Here is a 19,843-nt window from a genome sequence, read left to right as displayed (position 1 = left end):
ATAACCTACAAAAATTGTAATTAGTAGATGCACAATTTGGACAACAATTTGCAGAACACTAGGTGGTAAGGGTGCAGAAAGGAAGTTAGCCCCAGAGCTTCAACAGTGACATTTGTGGCTCTCTTGCAATCGATGAACCACGTACAAATAGAGTCCATTTATGGTCAATTGCTTGTCAGAATCTAGAAAACCTAACTCCGATAATAGTCAATTACTGGGTCGGTAACCTATTAGGTAATGGTATAGCATACATACACCAGTCAGGTAATGTGCAGCAGGTAAGTGCATATTTACATAATAAGTGTAATAATGTAACATTTGAAACAGTGGTTGTGGTTGGGTGTTTTTTCACTGCAGGAGGCAGGACAGACTCTTCATTAGTATTGCAGGTGAAATATACTCCACGAGCTATCATTTCCAAGCATATGACTGTATTGGTAAAGTGCTAAATAGGAGTTAAGTGAACTTATTCCAAATTGACACGCACCTTCACTGGAGTCTGCTTGGTTAGTACATATCAGAAACATGGTAGCTAATACTGACTTTAGTTAATGTGTTGTGTGGTTGCGACTGTACAAAATAGTCTATATACAGGACTAGTTGGCTTGGAGTGGACACCCCAAATGATTAGTTCCATACTAGAAAGATTAGTTGCACTGTACACAGGGCACGAGCCGTTGATACCTGCGAGTACACAGCATCCACCCACTAGTTTCACAGGGTGGACGCTATCCACCCTGCCAATACGTTGGGCTCCACAGAAAAATTTTGACCTTGTCCCACTTTAATTTTCAGACATGGACAAGGTCAGCAGCGCCTGCACGTTGCCTGCTTTTCATTCCTAGCAGCAACGTGCAGGCAGCTAGGGGGCTTTTTTCACTCCCAGCTGTCCTCAGATAAAGGCAGAAGATAACGGGCCATCAGGCATCCTTTTGATGTAGTATCCTAACTGGAGGCGGCCTGGAACCTCACACTTAAAAAATGCAAATGCAACGGAAACAAAAGCCTACAGCTTATCTCTTTACAGGTACTTAAGAGAGGCAGGCTTTTGACTTTATTCAGTCCCTGTATATAAGTGCATGTACTGTAAGAATGTCAGATGTGTTGGTCTGTCCCAGTATTTACATAGATAACTATTTAAATAGCACTATTGTATTTCTTTTGTTACATGATGTGCTTTACAGGAGACACCTTTACTTTCTATACTTCTATGATTGAATTCTGGGACTATACCAAACACAGATCTCTCTAACAAACGTGTTAACCTCCTGAGATATCTCACCATTATTATAATTTCCTGAGATTTACTGGGCACCTCTGCAGCAGATACCTTAACCCCATAAAATATTTTAAAATCCAAACTTTGCTTCCAATTAAACAGAACAAATGTATTACCACTTTCTTGGCACAACCCCAAAGCTAAATCTCATTTCTTAAATTTCCTAATGCACTTACTCATGATATACCTGATACAAATATGTGTGAGGTCTTAACTGATGTCACATGTTGTGATGTCACTTCCAGTGAGGCCACATGCAATGACACGAGTCGTGACCGCATGCAGGATGAAGTCACTTGCATACTGCCTAACTTGGTTAGTCCCCTCACTTCTTTTTAAAGGACTTGGACCCTGACAGTACCTGCAACAAAAGCATCAAGAGAGACTACATACTATTGTATTAAACTGTGATTCACTCCTTTGCTTTACTGGAGAGTGAGAAATGTTCCAGTCACTTTGATTCCGAATGTACAAAAGACATGTTTGAGGGGTAAGGTGTAGGACACATTGTATGAAATGTCCCAGTAGAAGTATCCCACCTGTATATCTGAGTACGGTACAGAACACGGTGTCTGGATGGCACGCTGATGCAAAGCACTGTTATTTGAGTGGGGATTGTCACATTGAGAAGGCATGTGTAGCTACTGCAATGTGAACGTTCTTTCCTGCTGAAGAGTAAAGACAGAAAAGAATGCTGAGTTTGGCACTGAAGGACTAGCTGTTTGGAGTTAGCAGTAGTAGAAATTGGTGGCTGCGGAGTGGAGGTATTATGTCAGATTCCATGAGCGCTACCTATGAAATAAATTACTCAGGGCAGCACTAATCCAGATTATATTTGACTGGATCTCCTCTGATTCTGTTCTGAAGCCCTGGTAAGACAGCACCACCAGATCAATGGTTAAAGGCATTATTGCTGATCTTCACATCATGCACCAGGTGTGACCCTGCATAAATTGTTGCCTGGATGATCAACTATGATTTCAGCAAGCTATTTTCCCTGTAAGGTTAAATAAGGCCATTAGTGTAGTGGTGGGCAGATGGGGACTTAAAGGAACATTCATGCATTTTTCCAATTACCTATGTTCCTTAATATTTATTGGACTACCATAATAGATAATTTGTCAGTTGAAGGTGCTTGCAATGTTCCTCTCTTGGTTTTAAAGATATTCAGATGCTTAGCTTGCCATATATATGTTTTTCATTAATTTGTCTTTTCTTAGTTTTAGGATTCCTGTTATCCCATACCATTTGTACTTAGTCACCACCTAACATTTTACTGCTACTCACTAAGTGAGACTCTGATTTACATTTTGCATTCCGACAAGCCTTCCCTCACGCTTCAGTCATGTGTAATGTTCTAACAATGTGAATAAATATATCTACTGCTTTCTTATAAATTTGTTAAAATCAGGTGACCTGCTTCATTTTTTGGAAGTAGATTATTACAGCTATCCCATGTTACTTCTTTAGAGCAATCTGTTTCATGCAGCAATAGTTCAATTTATAGTAGTGAATTGCAGGATGTTTTGACATGCCACTGATTGCAAGTTTATGATCTTGTAACAACATGCAATCCTAATGTCTGAATCAATAGATATTTAGTAGTTTTAAATAGATTCTAATAATATAAACATTTTATAACAGGTATGTTTTCCTAGGAAAGCCCTAAAATGTGTTTTTTCAAAAAGGAAAGACTTTTTCAGTAAACTCATCCATCAATTTAAAACATTATTAAATCATTAATTGTCAAAAGGTTATATGTTTTATATCTCTCTGAAGTCTGAGTTTAATTTGGGCTCCTTTCCCTAGGTTATTGATGTGTGGGTTCGTCTAGGATGAAATCCAGAGATTTCACAGAGTCATCAAGGATTTAGGTGCTGTTGAAAATGGGGCTTCTTGTAGAAGGAATTTTGCAATATTAGGGTGCAATGAGCAGGAATTCAGTTTTTTTCAGGTTCAGTTTCAACTGTTGATAAGTGATCCATGAGTGAGTATTGTTGAGAAGATATCAACGATTCACCAAATCCTAAGGAGAAAGTATTTATAGGTAAAGTTGTGTGTCATCTGCATAGAAATGATAGCTTATATCTTTGGTCAATTAAATATCAACTAAGGGTTCCATGTATATATTTAATAGGGTGAGAGATAGAACTTAGCTTTCAGAGATTTCTTTGAGTAGGTTTGATGGGCTAGAGTAAAGATTGTTCTGCTTTAATTACTTTGCCACCATTTTAATGAATAATGCAAGCCAATTAGGGACTACACCACTTATGTCAATCCATTCTTCCTGGCTCTTCACTAAGGAATCTTTGTTCACTGTGTGAAAGGCCACTGAAGGAACTAGGAAGAGGAGCACACAAGATTTGCCTTCATCCATGATTCACACAATGTCATTGATGATTTTCAGGATGATGCTGTGGTTTGATCTGAGACCAGATTTAGGTTCATCTAGTAGATTGTTTTCTTCTATGTAGAGTATGAGTTGGAAGTCAACACAACCTTCCACTTTATGAGTAACAGAAGATTAGTTATAGTGCAGAAGTTGTTTGGGTCTTTGTGATCTGCTCCCTGTTATCTAGGAATTGAGTAACATGGCTACTTCCTTCCATCAGTGAATATTTTGTGATGTTCAGCCAGAGTTCCAGAACTTTTAAGTTCATTTCTAAATGAGACTGGAAACAGGCTTCCAGAGGTGAGAAGACTGTTTTGTTGTAAGGTTGATCTCAAGTCACCTAGGGAACATCATTTTCTGCTTTAATTATTTTAAGGTTTCATAGGAAGCTTCTTCTGATTAGGGTTACTTGAAGTGATGTCCAAGTAGAGCTTTATCTTTTTGATATTATCCAAAAATCTGGAAATATCTTAGCACTTATTTTTGGAGGTGATTGTCATCTAGGAGAGGACAGTCTTGAACTATTCCTTCTGATGCCAAAATGATTTTTAGGACAATTTTTGGCATGGTCTGTTGTACTTCTTATAAACTGGGCTTTCACATCAGAGATGTGTTGTTTATATGTTTTCCTTGCTCTTTGAAGTTTGACAAGAGTTCTCATTGATGGATTTCACTGCCAATTTCATTCAGTGTTTCTGAGGTATTTCCTTTCTTCATTTAGTTCATTGGAGAACCAGGCCACTGAGATTCAGAGATTTAGGTGCCAGAAAGTCTTCAGTTTTTGCAATATATTCGGCAGAGAGATTGGTGGGATTATTGACATCAATATAAATGGGGAGGTCCTGAAATTCATAATCCAATTTGGTTATGAGGTGTTGATTGTCTACATTTCTTGGTTCACATCTCCGGGTATTTGTCCTGTTGTATTTGCCATTGAGTAGATTGAGAAAAACATGATGAGTGATTGAACTAGTCAACTGGGAGTATGTTGGCGATTTAGTTTTATCTTTTTTCACATTGAAGAGGTTGATTTTCTCCTTTTGAGATGATTCGGTTCTGAATAGATTTGCTAGAGATAGATATTATCAAGATGGGAGAAGAGGGGAGATATTTCATAGACATTTAGGTCACTCAAGTGAAGATTAATGTCTCTGAGAAAAAGGTACTGACAAGATTGATTTCATTTTCAGGGAGAAATTTGAGTAGCATTAATTGATTCTGTTTTGACAAAGGATTGCCACTCCCCTCCTATTCAATGTACCCTGTCAAGCTGTTGTAGTATTTTAGAAAATATGGAAAATGTGCACATTTTGTGTGAAAATTATTTCTCAATATTAGTGTTTTAATGATGCATAGAATTGTAACCGATGAATTATTGATGTTGCACTTGAATAGGTAATAAGATAAATAGTTATGCCACATTTCTGTGCTAGATGTTATTATTTTTAATATAGATGTACCCTTAACGAAGCAGCAGTAGGTGAGTGAGGTAGAAGCGCGAGGCGGAGACAGCGGCAGTGCCTCTGGCAGTGCGTGTGCTAGGACGCAGAGGCACTGCAAGGTGGCAGCGGGCAGCTCTGGATGCAGATACCAGTTCTTCTTCAAGCCATCCCTGCAGGTTGGGCGCCGCTCTGAGGAAGCTTGAGGCAGATCCCACAAAGTGTCATAGCTCTGGTCAAACAGCATCTATCGTCTATTCTACATCTCGACTACGACTGCTGTGGTCATCGCTCTGCTCTATTCTCGTAAAGATTTCTCTTTTTTCCTACCTTTTTTGCGATATGTTCAGCATGAGGGGGAGACTTCACTGTGGACAACGGAGGGGGGGCTACGTTTCCCATTATCCCCTGCATCCTGTGAGCGCTTTTTAGTGTGACGCTGGCACACGACACAGGACACGCCTGGGCAAAGCTCAGAGGTAAGAACTGTTATCGTTCCGAATAATGGGGTTGCCTCATCAGTTCCATTAAATGGGAACATAATTCTGCCCTACCCCCAGCTCTCGTCTCACCTGGCTTTCCTAAGATCTCAGTAACTGACTCGAGCTTGGATGCAGAGCCACCAAGCAAGAAGAAGCGTGGAAGGGTCAAAAGAAGGGTTTCGACCAAGACTGTAAAGACAACCAACATTAATGGAATTAGTCATCCAGTTACACCTGTGGCCACGGATCTAACCACAACACTATTTTACTATCATCCATTGATGAACTGTCCCTAAAACCTGATCTACTTGTTTCATCCTATTTTAACCAATGATAGATTAACTAAAATAGAAGAGACTCTATTGTTGCTTTGTAGGAGGGGCATTAGTTCTGCTTTATTGGAGGGGAATTCCGGCACTCATATGCAACCTCAAGTGCTATCTCCCCGCCTGCCGTCCACCGCAGTGCCTGTTTTAGCATCACAGGGTTCTCTACCAGTAGTAATGGCCAGAAAAACAGTAGGAGACTCTAGTGCCCAACCTATGAATGATGTAACAGAGGGAAGAGAATCCATTGATCCCCTACATGTAAGATTAAGTAACTCTGATATACATGCAAGGAGAGAAAGGTGTCAAGAGGGAGGGTCGGGAAGGATGCTCAGAGGCATAGCCCCTAGTCAGTATAATGAGCATAGAGATGCAATCACTGCAAAAGACCATGGGCATACATCCACCCAGCTGATTCTGCAGCTCAGATATGCAGAGACTTCGGATCTCCCCCCTGCTGCATGTAACCATGTCATTATTTTAACCAATATAACAACTTTCAAACCTAAAGAATCAACACAGCAATTGATGTATAAGGCCCTACATTGGTTGTCTACATTTTACACTGGAAGGATTAACATATGTCAACATCTTATTATGGCAAGAAGAGTAAACTGGGTGGGAGTCTCAACAAAAACAATAGGAGGGGATTGTATTGTTATACATTTTAAAAACCTGTACTTGTTGGGCAAATTATTGAGGATATTGCCCAATATTTCCTAGTTTGTCACTGAGATCTTTGCATTGCCATTAGGCTTATTTTACAAACCCTAGAGCATCATTACACCTGTATGCTCAAAAGCGAAGGCTTTTAACTTCTATTGCCCCCTTCCTAAGGCCAATCCTCTACCCAATCTTTGCTCTGTTCCAATGGACCCTACAATACCACTCAGTAATTGGTTTGCATCGCTGCGAGATCTTGAAGCATGTGACTGACTCTGTAAGACTCCAACAAACTTGCTTAAAACAAGCGGGCAAGCTCCCCTAACAGAGAATCCTATTCCAGTAGAAGAAAATTTTGATGTCCTAAAAATGGTGTCTTGGAACATAGCAGGTTGCAAGCAGAAAAGATCTAATCCTGACTGGTTAGCCCTGGTGATACAGTATGACATTCTATGTTTTCAAGAAACATGGGAAATCAATGACATTTATATAGACGGCTACTCTTCTTATCAGACACAATCGGTCCACTATACTGCTGGCCGACATAGTGGGGGGTTATTAACACTAGTGTCCAACATTGCTCGCATCGAAATAACAACGTTTGTAGCCACCTCCTCCTACTATGATATCCTGCTATGCGAGGGCCCCAAAGGGCATAAAGGTCAGGAATGGGTGCTTATTAATTTCTATACTAATAATTTAGGTGGTAATATGATGACAGTTTAAGTTTTCCTGGAAAGGGACATTAGTCACCTTATGAAATCTTACCATAAAAATCTCGATGTAGTTTGGTTGGGTGATTTTAATTCCCATAATTGTAGGACAATGCCCCCCTCTGTCTGCAGTATGAATGATGGTAGGCATGATTTTTTCTCTCATTTCCAGCACAATGATTATGGAAATATCTTGAATAGGCTGCTAGACCCTTAGCCTTGTGATAATAAACTCTTGTAATACCAGCACGTGCCATATACATCCCACATTTTCCACCAGGTCTTACTACTCAGTACATAACAATATATTGGTCTCAGAACCTATGAGAGAACTTTTTTCCCACTTAAAAACAACCTTTAATGCTTTCAGTGACCACACAACACTACCTTAACATATGCAGTTTGGACGAAGACAAGACCCCTCCAAGAATCATTTGTTAAGACCTTAAATTGGAATAAAAAATGGTGTTACTTTGAAGTAGGAAAAGGTTAATACCCAAAACGTGATTGGGTGGGTTGTGGATAAAATGAGGCAGAAAATTGATAAATGCCTAAACCCAAAATAAACTGATAATTCTATTCCAGTAGCTTTTGACCAGATCTTAGCAGAAATGAAAGATAACTTACTCCACCCAAAATTGCACAATAAACATAAGGTGATACAGTGGTTTGATGACGCCCTACTACAAAGCCCTTAGAACGCTTCATGCAGCGCTAAGATCTATCCCAGGAAAAACTGCCTTGGTGAGATCACTTCGCCATACATACAAACTAGCGAGATTAGGTCGTTTGAAGGTGCTGAAAGAGGAGGCATGGGAGAAATTACAAAGCGCAGCAGCACTGAGAGATAGCAAAGGCTTTTGGAGGACAGTCAATGCCCCTTTCCTAAAAGAAGACACTAATATTAGTTTAGATACATGTCTCACCGAGGAGGCATGGGTCGCTTACTTTGAAGAAGTATTTGGGAACTCTGGAGAGGTATCTAACCCTCGGATAGACTTAGCAGTGTCTATCGTATGAGACCTTATACCGTTTACCTTAGAAGAAATTAAGCACGCACTAAATCAGTGTAGCAGATTAAAAGAACCAGGACCTGATGGATTCCCAATAGATTTCTTTCTAAATATTCAGAAACTCCGGGCCCCACTTCCTATTAACGTTTTTAACGTAAAGGCATATGCACGCTCCTTACCTTCTTGGAAAAAGACGGTCATAGTCACAATTTATAAAAAAAATGGGATAAGGCAAATCCAAAAAACTATAGACCGATTTCCTTATTGGACAGTAGGGCTACATTAATGGGCCTGCTACTTTTAAATAGATTGGTGGAATGGGCCTCTGAAAGGAATATAATGATTCCCTCACAATACAGCTTTAGGAAAGGAAGGGGGACAATGGACCAGTGCTTAAATTTAAATCTGATCATTGCTAAGTACACAAATGCTAATGTTGGGCACATTTATATGGCCTTTATGGACTTGTCGGCCGCCTTCGATTGTGTAGTCTATTCTAAGCTGTGGAAAATTATGAAAGACATTGGAGTTGATACCTTGATTAATAATTGTATTCATAAGGGCGTATACTGATGCTGCGGCCTGCTGCCGGTATGATAGACAAGGCGAGTGCACAAGACACTTTAGTATCACCGGCGGAGTGAGGCAGGGATGTGTCCTTGCCCCCTTTTTAATTGCGTTATACACCGATGCCATAGAGCAGGCCTTAGAGGGATCTACTAAGGATGTTCCACTAGTTAACTCCTCTCCAGTCCTGATACTCCTCTATGCTGCAGTGCTGCTGGCATGTACGGGCAATGCACTGCAAAGACACACAGAGAAATATACAAACTTCCTAAGGAATATGGCCTTAAAAGTCAATGAATCCAAGTTGTTTGTTCTTGTTGCAGAGTTAAAGCTTAAGAAATACCCATTTATGCATATAGAGGGATGCAAGCTTGAGGTTGTGGACACTTTTAATTATTTGGGGATTACATTTGACAGGGAGAGCAATTGGCAAACCATGGTGGTTAACAAGGGGTTGCAAACGGAAAAAACAATTACAGGGCATTTCAGCTTTATAAAAAAATTGGGATCGAAACCTACTGACACTATAAAAAAGATCTATCATGCAAAGGTGGTGTCTATTGCAACTTATGAGGCAGCTGTATGGGCCTAACTAATGTATCCAAACTTCAAGCCATACACGATGGCTTTTTGAGGAAATTAGGCTGTCTACCACAAACCTGTTCTTTTTATAATTGCCACTCTGAATTAACTCTGCCTCATATTACTGACCCATTTTATTGTGGCATACAATCTGGAGGAAAGAAACATTAAATCTAACTATAGAAATATTAAAAACTACCTGAAATTAGATGTGGCATCTAAAATACGATGGCTAAAATATATTGAGTCCAACTTGGAAGTAATTGGCCTCAGAAAATTGTTTGAAGAACTTATGTTTGACAACTTCAAGGAAAGAATTGAAAGGCCAATTACTGGATAGACTGAGATAGACTAGGTCACTGTTAAGCAATTTTCTTTAACACCTAGGGGCCCATTAGGCATGCCAGCGGTGCTCACCGCCGGCCTGGCGGGGGCAATCTGCCTGCCATCCGCTCCAGAATGACCCCCCGCCATATTAGTATGGCTGGGGGGTCCACGGCGGACGGAAAGACCGCCTGCCGCTTTTCCACCCCGGTCAGGTTTATATGGTGGCGGTGTCTATCAGACACTGCCAGCCATATTAGCATGGGCTTTAAACACTGACTTTCCGGCATGCGTAGACTCCCTGCAGGGGCCAGTTGCGGGCCCCTAGGGACTCGGGGGGGGTGCACATGGGGGTACCTATGGTACCCCCCAGCAGTTCCATGCACAGCATGGCAGGCACCGCGCGGTTCCTGCCATGCTGTGCATGGAAGTGCACAGCATGCCTTCCTGCGATTGTGGCGGGCGGTGCTGAGAGCACCGCCCGCCACGATGGTAGGAATGCAGGATGCGCCCGCCACTGTGGCGGGCACATCCTAATGCTTCCCACGAGACCCCCGCCCTTATGGCGGGGGTCCCGACAGTATGGCGGGCGGGCAAAGTCCGCCCGCCATCCTAATGGGCCCCCTAGTATACAATATACTGCACCTTCATATCTGTCATTTGTTTCAAACCTCCAACATAGATATGTACTGTTGCGTTTCCAACTGTCATATATCCCTTTAATGCTAGGCTGTCCTGCCAAAACATATTCCATGGAGGCCTTCTTTTACCTAATCCCTTTGTCTGTTATTGTGTAGCCTCTTTCCATTTGTCTGCTATAAAAAAGAGATTAACTTTATAGGGTGGGTGCGCATATACAGCAATAAGAGTGATGCTAAATTACGCCCATGAATTGTTTGGTTTATATGATTCAATTTTACTACTCTATATGATTCTAATAATTTATTTGTATTTGTATCCGTATATTTTTTGATAATGGATTCAATATCATTGACTGAACTTTGTAGTATACTTTTTATGCCGTTTTTAATGGCGAAATACAGTTATTATGACTGACTGATGTCTTTTTTGGCGTTATGTTTAGTTTCCTACTACTCATTTCCGTCTTCCAATCAGTGTTTGGCTGCAAGTCATCTCTCCCCTTATTTCCGTGGCGCATCAAGTGAAGGATGTCAATCCAATAGATGTACAACATTGTTATGCAGCATGTATTGTGAATGAAGCTTCCAATATGTTCTCAAAGTATTATTTTCAAGGACTTCCGCTAGAAGTATTATTGTGGTCGTGCAAATTCTATGAGCCATTGTTAGAGGGATGTTTCAATTTGTGTTGATCAGCTCCTGAGGGCAGTTGCTGAGAGGGAGAATGGAAGATTTCTCTTACCTTAAGAAATGGGTTAGGGTTAAAATATTAGAAAATGATGTGGCTCTTTTTGATTTGTCAATGCAACCCTAACCATGATCATAATATGCTGAATTTTCATAAACTATTAGCAGAAAGTTTGATTTGTGTATATAAACCCTTGGGCTTAGCTTTTCTGAGGGTTTAGATAGTCTGTCCTTCTTTTTGGGATTTTATAACTGTCATTAGGACTTCTGGCACTGGAGACTTTATTTGTCTATGTTCATTTGACTTGATTTCACACAATGATGGTGCCTTATAGAGAAGGAGGACTGCTCACTTGGAGCAGTTCTAGAGGTAGACCAAAGTGGCCTATGAATTGATGCAAAAGTCAATGGCCTTCCCATTGCACTTCTGATAGATACGGTGCTACCCGATCTATTGTTCGTTCTGTGGAAGTGCTGAACCTACTCTTCTCGGTAAGAGAAAGCAAAGTTGTAGAGATCAGCAATAAACAAAATGTTAATCAAGGTCAAAATAGGACAAATGAGTAATAAACCCCAGTTGTTCAATCTGATTCAAGTCCAGTGAATGTCCTTAGAAGGGATGTTCTTTGCAAGATGAGTTGTGTTATTCACTGCACACCAGATAGTGTTGAAGGAGCAACACAAGGTGAGGATTCCCTTTTTAATATTTGTGCAAACAACTCCTGATTTGCGATGCACCCAGTTTTGACAAAAGAAGACCTCCTTCCAGATGTTCAGACTTACTGTCAGAGAGACAGTATGGGATTTTATAGGGAAATAAATTGGAATATGAGAAGTATTCCAAACAGGAAGTCATGTTTATCTCCCCAAGAGGTCATCATGAGACTTGGACATGCACTTTCAGCTACATTAGTTTCTTCTGGATAAATGCAAAGGCCTGGCTTATGTGGTAAAATTGGTCTTTCATCACATGGATGCACTCATGGAAGAATAAAGAGATACGCCCTGCCAAGGCTTGAATGCAGGGGACTGGAGTCTCATTAGTAAAACTTTTCCACAAAGGCTGTTTTGATGAGAAGTGGAGTGATCCATACCGGGTTATCCTAACCACCAATAGTGCAATCAATTGTGCATGAGTGCCACAACAGCTCCACCCTGCTCATACAAAGAGAGTTAAAGCAGTTGAAACAGTGGAAGAGGCAGAAGTTGATGATCAAGATGCACATGCTGCTGAACAAAGTGACAGTCTAAGTGACAGTCGAGGTCAAGTTTGAAACTAAAGTGACAGTTTCAAGTGAGTGAAAGTTCAGATGAAGAACTTGTAACTCAAGAAGTCAAGTTCCAAAGTGATCACAATGAAGAGCTGGTGCCATGAAAAGAAAAAAATACATGAGCAGCAGCAAGGAGTAGACTCTGATTAAGATGACAAGCTTGACATGTTGCAATTGAAATTTTAAGTAGATAACACTCCAGCTGAAAGAAGAAAATTCACTGTGGAAAGCCTAAACAGAATACAAGACTATGTGAGAGCCAAAGTTCTGAGATAAAATGAGAACTAAAAACTGTCACTGAAGAAGTAAGTGCTGAAGAAATTCTGGATACAGCCTGTGCTGTAAAATCTTTAGGATGGTGTTATTAACTTTAATAGTAGTAATATTAGCTAGACTGTTGGTGTTCTAACTGGCTCCTGTGGGAGATGTTTCAAACCACATAACTAGTGATGTTGCCATTAGAATAAAACCATTATGAATTAGAACATGAGATGTGAGTACATGAAAAGTATTTAGGGGGTCATTAGGATTGTGTTTTTTCCGAATCCTCCGGGCCAGCGGAAGTGTCCGCCGGCCTGGAGGATGCGGAAAAACCACAGCAGAGCCTTCAAAGACCCCCCCGCCAGATTAGGATGGCTGGGAGGTCAGGAAGGCTGTCCGCCGCTTTTCCGCAGCGGTCGCCTTACGACCGCGGCGGAAAAGCTCTAATATGGAGGCGGTGTCTAACAGACACCGCCAGCCATATTAGGATGGGGCAGAACGAATGCCTTTCCGCGGCGCTTCTCTGCCGTGGAAAGGCATACGGTGTTTTCTTTGGGAGCCCGTTGCGGGCCCCCAGGGTGACGAGGGGTGGGGGGTGCACATGGGGGGTACCTATGTACCCCCCTGCATGCCAGGCACAGCGCGGTGCCTGCCGCTTTGTGCATGCAAATGCGAAGCATGCATATTTAACCTTGCGGCGGGTTCTGCTTCAAGCAGCACCTGCCGCAATGGTAAATAGTGAGGATGTGACCGCCAGGGTGGGGGTCACATCCTAATTTCACTGGAGGGAACGCCGCAGCCCCTTTGGATGTTCCCTCCACCTCGGGGGTCGCCGATGGACGCAGGTCCGTCCGCGATCCTAATCGGCCCCTAAGTTCGTGGTTTTAGAGATAATGTATATACAATAATGATCAAATAATACTTTGAGGTGATAAAAGATGAAAACTGTTTTGCATGCAATTTTCTTAAAAAATAAACTGCGAAAGGGGCAAACTATAAGCAACTAGAGTTTTCCTATTCATTCTCCTGTAGTGTGCTTGTAGCCATCTTCTATTATGAGGCGTTTCTCTATATCTGACTGATTTTAATGTGACACTAGGTAGGTAGGTAGGTAGGTCAAATTTGTTGTATCATTAGTTAAAATCTTACAATGAAAACAATTTTTAATAAACACCCTTTAAAACATGATAAATCAGTCTAAAATTCTTAATAGTCTTATTCAAACAGTTTTCTGAAATAATCTCAAAAGGTAAGTTATAAACATAAATTCAGACCATCATTTACAAAAGAAAACTGGATAGTAAAAGTTCTAATCTCATTACTTATGTGCAAATTCATTTATAAAGTGCAAAATGTATCCTTAACTACTTAAAAACTTCCACATTTACTGGGCTCGACTCACTGGCACCCAGCTTCTTTTTTACTAGTATCAAAAATTTAGTAAAATTAGCATTCATTATAATGTCCATTGGTCTAAAAAAACGAACATAGCGTGTCTACATGTGTGAACACCTCTGTCAATAAAGCAGTTTTTCAAATATTGCTTTCTTTCAGCAATCATTACAGTGCATATGCAGACCAGATAAATAATATTTTTGGCACATAATTTGCATAATCTGCAGGGAGTCTGTGTAGATGGTCTCAACCACGGCATTGCTTGTTTTGATCCTGGCAAGTTACCGAATCTTGCTTTCATAAATATATTTTTGGTTTGTACTGTCCAGGGTAGCACTCGAGGGTGAGCACAGAGAGACCACAAACCTGCCACGGACTCACTGTCCCAGGGGGCCGCTACCACGGCGGCACCTGGCTGCAGAATTGAAAGGACCTCGCCGCTCCTGCTACCGCGGGAGCCGCACCGCTCGAGGGTGAGCACAGAGAGACCACAAACCTGCCACGGACTCACTGTCCCAGGGGGCCGCTGACCACACCCGCACCTGGATGCAGAATTGAAAGGACCGCGCAGCTCCCGCTACCGCGGGAGCCGCAGCGCTCGAGGGTGAGCACAGAGAGACCACAAACCTGCCACGGACTCACTGTCCCAGGGGGCCGCTGACCACGCCCGTACCTGGCTGCAGTATCAAAAGGATCTTCTCACTTCCGTCCCGCGGGACGCGAGCGGGAGTGCACCGGGCGAAGCCCAGGCCATGGGCGGGTCCGTTGTAGCCCGTTACAGACGGGAAGGGACTGGACCGGGGTCACTCTCTAACGCCCACAGGAAACTGTGAGTATTGACTGTCCCTCACCCCATTTCCAATCAACATGGTGGCCCGTAGAGGTATGAAGCCCACACCTACAGGGCATGTAGCTGGGACATTGGACCAATTTATTATGAGGGCATCATCAGTGTTAGAACAAGAGATTGCCATGGCAGAATGCCGGATTTCACAGGACCCGGTGTTCTTGAGGAGATCATCCCTGGGTCCTTTGGCCCAAGCACGCTCCCCTGCCCCCCCCCAACATACAATTGTAGCGGAGGGGTCGCCTGGGAGTTCAAATACCCCTTCTACTAATACACTGAGTACGGAGGACGTGAACAACCAACCCCCACCTGATCGGGTATCCCACAAGACGATTGTACACCCTGAACGCCCCTCAATTTCCACCGACTTCAGTACTATTAACGAAGGTGCAGTTCCTAAGTGGAAGCGGGCAGGTGCACCACTCAGGGGGAGAAAACCAAAACAGCCCAAACACAATAATTGTACTGAGACACCCATTGTAGAGCAAGGCGCGCAAAGCAAGTCCTTGCCTCCACCACCGAGCCCTCCTGAGGGACGATCTAATTCTGCATCTCTAAGTATTTCTAATGCTGACTTGATTGTTGAAAAATTGAGCTCGATTTTAGCAACATTCATAACAGCCCCTGGAGCAAAGACTAAAATCAATTGAAAAAAAGTGTGCAAAAATGGAGGATTTATTTGTGATAAATATGGCTCATGTAAAAGAGCTTTCTACTAGTAAAGCCCAAGCACAAGCTTCAATTGCCAAGGTGAAGGCTCCGCCACTACACTCCAAGCCTCTAACTGCTTGTCCTCCCAACCCACTGGTTGGGACTATTATCCAACGACCCAGTGAAAGTTTAAGCAGTACTGCGCGAACTCCCGCTGGTAAAGTTCCATCTTCAACTTCAGAGAAGGTAATATCTCCGGCCAGTCACTACAAACCGAACAAGGGTTAGCCATTGCTCTTTGGACCCACCACGCATTAACCTACCGCCTGAGAGTGTTCCTTACATGGTTGTCCTTACTGGGGTCCCCAAGCTGGCCCCCAACAGACTAGAATCATTTATGGAACTTAAAAATAAAACAACTTACTGGTTGAACACACATAGACCTTTGCCAAATAATATTCAAGGTAAGATTCTGTTTGTCAGAAGAGTTGGGTGGGTCGGCTCAAAACCGAAAGATATGGACGGGGATTGTGTGGTAATACATTTCCAGAACAGTAGGGTAACTGACTATGTGTGTAGTAGCCATTTTGATAGCCCAGGCACAGCTATCAAAACCCTAAAGTTAAGCTACTTCTATCCACCAGTTAACCCACATTATACTTATCACATCGGGAATCTGGATCACTGGCACTCACAAGAAGACGCCCGATGTTACGATGAGGGCGTGAGGGGTTGGAGGGGGAGTGATGATGTCTTGGGCTTTCCAGTTAACAACAGGTTTAGCCTATTGGACCAGGTGGATTGACCACAAATGTCCCCTATCTCTGAGGTATTGGCCCTACCAGTAGATCATGGAATGGAAAGACAGGGGGGGACAGTAAGTTTTTTGGATTTGCCACCTTCCATTGAGGAATGTTTTCATGATGGGGGAAAATCGTACCCACTCACTAGTAAGCGTGAGCGCAAAATCCGTTCCGCTCGCGGATTTACCGGATTTTCTGTAAATTCGCAATCCGCGAACTCCCGCGAATTTACCGAAAATCCGCAAATCCGCGAGCGGCTCGAGCACCTGCTTTATTTTATCTATTAGTGCTTCCTGATGAAGCTAATTTAGTAACTATTTTAGAATGGTGCTGGCAGCTTGCCGGCTCCATCCTAAAAAAGTTACAGGAATCAGATGATGGGCAGCTCACTCAAGGGACCCCTGCGCACATCGGTGCGATTGCATAGTAACACACACATGGTCGCTGGAACTAGTTGAAGCTCAAATTCAGTGACTCATTCATCAGCCCAAAAACAATCGTGAGCATCGTCGAGGCTGGGCAGGTCTGCCTTCTTCCCAAATCTACAGTCGAAAATCAGCTGTGATGCTGAATAGAGGCCATTGTATCCTTGACTGTCACGAGCGCAATCCACGTGTTGCTGCCAGCTCACTCAAGGGACCCCTGCGCACATCAGTGCGATTGCATAGTAACACACACATGGTCGCTGGAACTAGTTGAAGCTCAAATTCAGTGACTCATTCATCAGCCCAAAAACAATCGTGAGCATCGTCGAGGCTGGGCAGGTGTGCCTTCTTCCCAAATCTACAGTCGAAAATCAGCTATGATGCTGGATAGAGGCCTTTGTATCCTTGACTTTCACGAGCGCAATCCTCGTGCTGTTCCTGTGACCAGGAGCTTCTTTCTCTTCATCTGCTGCTCTGATCGGTCTCTGACCATTTATACACACAAGAGGCACTTGAAGTCGCACAGAAGCCCCCCCACCCCATTTAAGAAATCCGCAAAATCCGCAAATCCGCAAATTTGCGGATTTTGCGGATCCGCGAATCCGCAAATCCGCAAATTCGCGGATCGTGGATCAGCGAAATCCACCCATGCTTACTCACGAGGGAGAGAGTGGTTACTCCATTAACAGCCCAAAATGCCACCACACCTGTACAAAGTTTGTCTTTATATCCAGCTCCGGTCGATTATGGTCTCAACACTGTACTAGGGGGATCTAACAGCTCAGGTCTCCAGGATAACCTGGAATGTAGGCGGTCTCCTCAAAATGTGACCATAAAAATGTTATCCTGGAATATAGCGGGACTGGCTGCCAACCTAGAAATCCCCGATTGGTGCGCCTTTGTAGATCTCCATGGGATTTGCCTATTTCAAGAAACTTGGGCTCTTAATCCCACGCATAGAATGGGTTATGTTACCAATATGGAGCCAGCTATAAAGGGCCCTAGAGGCAGACCATCAGGGGGTTGTGCATATGGGTAGGTGCCCACCTTGGGTTCACGATGAAAAGAATAGATACCAAAAGTCCCGATCTGACATGTATTTTATTATCTCATATTAAACCACCCAAACTGGCACTCATCAATATCTATTTGCGGCCAGTTCGATTGGGAGGCACCTCCCAAACTTTAGATTCTCTGACTACTCTACTACACTCCCTCCCGGGCAATGTCGCACTGCAAATAGGTGGTGACTTTAATTCTCACTACAAACCTCTCAATGGTGTTTCCCAGATTACAAAGGAAGAGGACGAAACTTGGCTAGTCCCGCCCCCGAATATCTATCCAGCTAAATATTGGTCAGCCCTGGCACTTCAGTTACCTTCCCTCACCTATTCTTTCTCTATTAGAGCGTGTAATGGACAATTTCAGGGGGACAGTCCAGGGCTGACAACTTACAGAGGAATGGGGCACTTTTCCGGAATTGATTATTTTATGGCTAATATGTCCTTGTGGTCTAAAATCCTCAATTTCTACATAACTAGTCGTACGGAAAGTGACCATAACCCCCTGGTTATAGAGATGAATTTCCACCTGACCAATGAGGATAGTGTATCCCCACAAACCAGTGATATCAGAATAATCCTAGGAGGAAGGAGAATTCGATGGGCAAACATGAAGCTCTCCATCGAAACATGGCTAAAATGTACTTGAGTCTAATCCCCCTGCTAGAAAGGGCAAATTTAACTACTGCACTCCCTCTGACAATGGTGTGGGAAGTGACCTTTTTGGAATAAACAAGGAACTAACCACACTATTGGCGGATTGTTTTTAAAAAACTTCCCCCATTAAGCTTAGAATGCATGGCGGAAAAAACCCTTGGTTTAATAGGGGATGTAGGGAAGCGAAGCGCGTACTGCTTTCGGCACTGAAACAAGGTACGCTGGTTGCAGTGTCCGAAGCCAGGCGGGCATATAAGCAAACCATTTTTAATACTAAATCAGAGTGGGAAGTAGAACGATGGCAAGCCATCAGATTTGCACTCGTGGCAAAAGACACAAGGACCTTCTGGAATCTCGTTCATACCGGGAAACCAGAAGGCAAGACCACGATCAATCCAAACATCCCCGAAGAATCTTGGTCTTTACATTTTAAAGAGCTCTACTCTATCCCCCCCACTTTAGGAAGTGAGGCCCCCCTAATCCTTCTGGCCCCAGATCCTACGTGGTGTATACCACCTTTCTCTTTGGCTGAGGCGCAAACTGCTGTATATAGCCAGCAACCTAATAAAGCCCCAGGGCTGGCTAGGATCCCGGGTGACCTCTTCAAAGAAGAACCGATAGTCTGGGTCCCATACCTCTTATTATTATATAATGCAATTTTGCAGGGTCTACCCTTCCCAGGTACTTGGATATGGGGCGGAGATAATACCCATTTATAAGAAGGGTTTTCCGCTCGAACCATCAAACTATAGGCCTATCAGCCTTATCGATGTAAGCCAGAAAATCTATGCTAGGCTCCTTTTACAACATCTACAGGACTGGATCGATGATAATAATATTCTGACCCTGCTACAGGCGGGCTTCATGGCCAAAACGTCCACAACTGAACAACTATTTCGGCTCCAGGTCCTTCACTGGAAGCATGTCGTTCTGGACGGGGGAAGTCTATACCTAACTTTGTCTGCATTCGATATGGTGGACTGGAACCAGCTTTGGACCATCTTATTAGCTATGGGGGTTCCACCATACTTATGCTATCAACTTAAACTTCTCCACAAAGGGACTTTTTTGCCAGAGTACGTTTTGGAAAGTACTGTCAATTATTGGGGCCGTTCCCGGTTGAGAAGGGGGTCAGGCAGGGTTGTGTGCTCGCCCCAACCCTCTTTTGCTTCTTTCTCAACGGGCTCATAGAAGATCATCTTACCATTAAAGACATTGATTCCCCAAAACTGGCCTCTCAGAGATTTCCCGCACTAATGTTTGCGGATGACACCCTGCTGCTATCTAAATTGCCAATGGGCATGCAGCGGGTGTTGAACCAGTTTATCAACTTTTGTAATAAAAGAAACCTAGTGGTCAACATC

This window comes from Lissotriton vulgaris, chromosome 2_1, assembly GCF_964263255.1.
Source record: "Lissotriton vulgaris chromosome 2_1, aLisVul1.2, whole genome shotgun sequence".
Taxonomy (NCBI): Eukaryota; Metazoa; Chordata; class Amphibia; order Caudata; family Salamandridae; genus Lissotriton; species Lissotriton vulgaris.
The sequence above is the reverse complement of the archived record's forward strand: the minus strand, read 5'-3'. Positions refer to the sequence as shown.